At 38.5% G+C, this 5,635-nt stretch overlaps 1 non-coding gene across 1 annotated transcript; it reads right to left on the bottom strand.

Moving 5' to 3' along the window:
• Window positions 1–97: 97 nt before the first annotated feature.
• Window positions 98–204, bottom strand: LOC115064509. Its single transcript, XR_003844341.1, has one exon. It is a non-coding gene; the product is annotated as a U6 spliceosomal RNA (small nuclear RNA).
• Between the last annotated feature and the right edge of the window lie 5,431 nt (window positions 205–5,635).

Genomic DNA, 5,635 nt, shown 5'->3' with positions numbered 1-5,635 from the left:
TAAGGGAAATTAAAGAAAAGTAATTGCTTCCTATTATTTTTGTTGTTAAAGTTGGCATATTCTTGTGGCTGTCTTCTTTTAGGTTTGTTGAAAGATTAAAAATATGGAACGCTTCACGAATTTGCGTGTCATCCTTGCGCAGGGGCCATGCTAATCTTCTCTGTATCGTTCCAATTTTAGTATATGTGCTGCCGAAGCGAGCACAGAAAAATATTTCTAATAGCTGAATAGTACTCCATTGTGTAGATGTACCACATTACTCTGTTGAAGGACATGTGGGTTTTTTTCCCAGTTTCTATTATAAATAAGGCTGCTATGAACATAGTGGGTCATGTGTCATTGTTATATGTTGGAGAATCATTTGGGTATATGCCCAGGAGTTGTATAGCTGGGTTCTCAGGTAGAGCTATGTCCAATTTTCTGAGGAATGGCCAAACTGATTTCCAGAGTGGTTGTGCCAGCTTGCAGTCCCACCAACAATGGTGGACTGTTAATCTTTCTCCAGATCCTTGCCACCATCTGCTGTCACCTGAGTATATGATCTTAGCCATTCTGACTGGTGTAAGGTGGAATCTCAAGGTTGTTTTGATTTGTATTTCCCTGATGACTAGGATGTTGAACATTTCTTTAGGTGCTTCTCAGCCATTTGATATTCCTCTGTTGAAAATTCTTTGTTTAGCTCTGTTCCCATTTATTGATAGGGTTATTTGATTGTCTGATTTCTTGAGTTTTTTTGTATATATTGGATATTAGACCTCTATTGGATATAGTATTGATAAAGTTCTTCTCCCAATCTATTGATTGCCATTTTGTCCTTTTGACAGTGTCCTTTGCCTTACAGAAGCTTTGCAATTTTGTGAGGTCCTATTTGTCAACTGTTGACATTAGACATAATCCACCGGTGTTCTGTTCAGGAAAATTTCCCCTGTGCCCATGTGTTCAAGGCATTTCCCCACTTTCTCTTCTATTAGTTTCTGTGTATCTGATTTTACATGGAGATCCTTGATTCACTTGGATTTTTGTCTTTCATGAAATTCTTAGGCAAATGGATGGAACTAGAAAATATCATCCTGAGTGAGGTAACCCAATCACAAAAGAACACACACAGTATGCTTTAACTGATACGTGGATATTAGCCCAAAAGCTTGGAATACCCAAGATACAATTCACAGACCACATGAAGCTCATGACAAAGGAAGGCCAAAGCATGGGTGCTTTGGTTCTTCTTAGAAGGGGAAACAAAATACTCACAGGAGGAAATATGGAGACAAGTGTGGAGCATAGATTGAAGGAAAAACCATCCAAATACTGCCCGATATGGGGATCCATCCCATATACAATCACAAAATGCAGACAATATCAACCAACCAGAATTCCTAGTGCCTAAACTACAAACCAAGGAGTACACATAGAAAGACCAGTATATGTAGCAGAGGATGACCTTGTCTGACACCAATGGTAGGAGAAGCCTTTATTCCTGTGAAGGCTTGATGCCCTAGTGTAGGGTAATGTGGGGGTGGAGAGGGAGGAGTGGGTAGGTGGGTGGGTGAGTAAGGGAATAGAAATTATAAATTAAGTAAAATATAAATTTGACTTTTTTGAGACAAAAATATCATGTAGCTCAGGCTGGCTTTGAAATCACTGTCAGAGAATGACCTTGAACTTCTGATTTTCTTGCCACCACTTTCTAAGTCCTGAAAATACAGGAGTATGCCCCTTCGTCCAGTTTAAGAAGTACAAGGGATAGAACCTAAGCTTCCCTTCATGCTTAGTAAACTCTCTACCAGCTGAGGCACATCCCTAGTCCCTCTCATTTCACAAAACACAAGTATACCCTGGCCTTTGTTGTGTGTTGTTTCTCTGCAGGTTAAGTGGACTAGTTATCTTCCTGAGACATTCCTACCAAGAATTTAAGCTGGCCTGAAGTCAAAATTGTTAAAATACTGCTTGTAGGGCTCTGAAATACCTGTCAGGAGATCATATGTCATTAGAAATGATTAAATGTCAAATCTATATCCTTGTCTCAGAAAACAGTTGATTTTTATGATAAGTAAACAAGGAGTCACTGATTTAGGAATTTAGTGTAAGGAGTCTCAAGGATTTGTTTCTCTTCCAATATATCCAATTATTCGTTATTATAAGTAGGTAGTGGAACATTTATAATGACAACAAGCTACACCTTTATGAAAAAATAGGGAAGACAAAGAATTCTGTCATTGCTGTTTCTTCTTAATCTTTCTTCTTCCTCCTCAATTCCTATCACTTCAAAGACAAGATCTAAGACAGTGACAAGGAAAGGTTGCTCAAGGCTTTTAATCTCAATCCATACCCCTAGGCATCCTTCCTTCAGCAACACGGAACTATCTAAATATCCCCAAACAGAGTCAATATGTGTTTAAATACCTATTCTCAAGATTACATGGGAAATTTCTCATTTAAACAGCTTTCTCACCTGACTCTCAAAGGAAAGGTATTTTTCCTACCAAATCAATGGCAGAACAAATACTACATTAGGACAAAATCTAGTGATATAAAAATGAACTTGAGCTAGTTTAAAAAAATATTAGCCTTTTAAATGGAAGAAAGGTTAGAAAGAAATCATAAATCATTACTCAATGCAAGAGTATTAGACAGTAAGCCTGAAAGATCTTCCAATATTAGTTAGACTATTTTCCAATGAGCAGTCATTTGATATAAAATTTAAGTAGCAACAGTACCCAAGATATAAAATACATTAGACTATGAAGATATCAATTCCATTGATTTATTCACAGTGTGAATATATCACCAATCCAGCATGACTTGTGCAGATCAAGAAAGAAAAATCAATGAGTACATACAATATATGTCCTTTTGTGTTTAGGTTACCTCACTCAGGATGATAATTTCTAGTTCTATCCATTTGCCTGTAAATCGCATGAAGTCATTGTTTTGAATAGCTGAGTAGTACTCCATTGTGTAAAGGTACCACAGTTTCTGTATCCACTCTTCTTTTGAAGAACTACCAGATTGTTCTCTAAAGTAGTTTTACCAGCTTGCAATCCCTCCAGCAATGGAGGAGTGTTCCACTTTCTTCACATCTTTACCAGCATCTGTTGTCACCTGAGTTTTTGATATTAGCCATTCTGATTGGTGTGAGGTGAAATCTCAGGGTTGTTTGGATTTGTGTTTCCCTGATGACTACAGATGTTGAACATTTCTTTATGTGCTTCTCAGCCACTCAAGATTGATCAGTTGAGAATTCTTTGTGATCTCTGTACCCCATTTTTAATAGGATTATTTGGTTCCCTGGAGTCTAACTTCTTGAGTTCTTTATATATATATATATATATATATATATATATATATATATATATATATATATATATATATAAGATATTAACCCTCTATAGGCTGTAGGCTTGGTAAAGATCTTTTACCAATCTCTAGTTGATCATTTTGTCCTATTGATAGTGTCCTTTGCCTTACAGAAGTTTTTAATTTTATGAGGTCCCAAAGCTCAGAATACCCATGATATAACTCACATACCATAAAAAAGCTTAACAAGAAGGAATACCAAAGTGTGGATGCTTCAATCCTACTTAGAAAGGGGAACAAAATAATCTTAGGAGGTAGAGGGAAAGAGGAATCTGGGAGGGATAGAGAAAGGGTAAGGGAAAGGGGGGACAGGATCAGGTATGGGAAGAGACATGAGAGGTGTCCATAGGGTTAGGAAAATGAATAGAAACATGTAGCAGTAAGGGGTGGGGAGCAGAAGAGGAGGGCACTAGAAAGTCCCAGAAGCCAGAGCAGTAAGAGGTTCCCAGGACCCAACAGGGATGACATTAGCCAAAGTACCCAACAAAGGGGAGAGAGAGCCTGGCAAGACCACCTCCAGTAGATAGACATGACCCCCCAGTTGAGGGATGAGGCCATCCACCCATCTCAAAAATTTTAACCCAGAATTGTTCCTGTCTAATGGAAATATAGGGACAAAAAAAATTGTGCAGACTGAAGGAAAGGCCATCCAGAGTTTGTCCCACCTAGGGATCCATCCCATCCACGAACACCAAACCCTGACAGTATTGCTGATGCCAAGAAGCACTTGATTACAGGAGCCTGGTATAGCTGTCTTATGAGTGGTTCTACCAGCACCTGACTAGTACAGACGCAGATACTCACAGTCAACCATTGGACTGAGCCTGGGGACATCAATGGAAGAATTAGGGGAAGGACTGAAGGAGCTGAACAGCATTGCAACCCCATAAGAAGACCAAAAATACCAACTAACCAGACCTGCCTCCAGAGATCCCAGGGACAAAAGCACCAACCAAAGAGTGTACATGGATGAGTACAGGACTCCAGCTACATATGTAACAGAGGATTGCCTCATCTGGAATCAATGGGAGGGGAAGCCCTTGGTCCTATGGAGGGTTGATGCCTCCACTTTAGGAGGATGCTAGAGTGGTGGGGCAGGAGTGGGTGGGTGAGTGGGGTAGCTCCCTCTTAGAGGCACAAAGGAGGGGTGTTGGGATAGGGATGTAGTAGGTGGGAAACCAGGGAGACAGCATTTGAAATGTAAATAAATAAAATAACCAATAAAAACCAGAAGAAAAATCTATCCATAAACTTCTTTCCCGTCTTCCCAACTACAGAGAGTTACACTTTACACTAGTAGTAGAAATCTTGATATCTTATTTAATCCTGATCCATTTTTAATTTTATTGTGTCTTCAAGAGGTTTCACAGACATGATACTTTACTACATATCTCAAAGAAGGAAATGAAGTGTTCTAGCTCTGTGGAAAAGCAAATTAAATCTCATGATATATGAGAAAAGCAACTTGTATAGCTACTGGAAAAGCACCTGCAAGAGTTCCTGTAACCTCAGCTCTACCCGTGTCACTCAGACTTTAGGAGTATGCTTTTGCCTCATACTCCTCCCTCCACTTTTCCTGAAGTTGTCAAATTAAACAATTAATAATTGGGGTAAGTTAGGGCCTTAGGGAATAGTAAAGCGGTTTCAACATTGCTATTTAGTAGAATCAGTGGGTAAATCACTTAAAGACATTTCTATTACTAGATGCTTTTTTGCGTTTTTATTTTAATCTGCCTTGACAGACTTCATATATAGATGAAGGGGAATGGGTATTGGTGGGTGTTATTTAAAATATGAATCTACTGATGAATTTTATATCATTATACCTATTCAAATGATTGTCTGCCAATATAATATATTAATTTTCCCAAACTCAAGAACAAATAGGTATCACATATTCAGCATTTGATGAAAGTCTCCCCATATTTCAGGTCTACTTCTTTAGACTGTCTTGTAGGAAACCATGCTTACTGAAATGAGTCTCTTATATATGATTCTTTAAGTAAAGGCAACTAAGATCTTTTAGTTCCAAAAGCCTCTGTCAACATTTCTGTCTTTAAATAGCATGTCAGTCCCAAACTGGACTTTGTGCAGAGCTGCATAGCATATAAGAGAAAATACCCGATGTCAAGATACAGAAGGATAAAAACAAAAGATGAAAATTGTGAACTAAATATATAGCCCGAAAGCCTAGGGACTGGAAACCAGACAGTTCTGCAGCAGCTGGGAGTTCTATGTCATAGGATGGTGATTTGAGAACCATGACTGAATATTCCAC

This window comes from Mus pahari, chromosome 7, assembly GCF_900095145.1.
Source record: "Mus pahari chromosome 7, PAHARI_EIJ_v1.1, whole genome shotgun sequence".
In the NCBI taxonomy this organism is placed as follows: Eukaryota; Metazoa; Chordata; class Mammalia; order Rodentia; family Muridae; genus Mus; species Mus pahari.
Note: the sequence above shows the minus strand (reverse complement) of the source record. Positions and strands in the feature narration are given on the sequence as shown.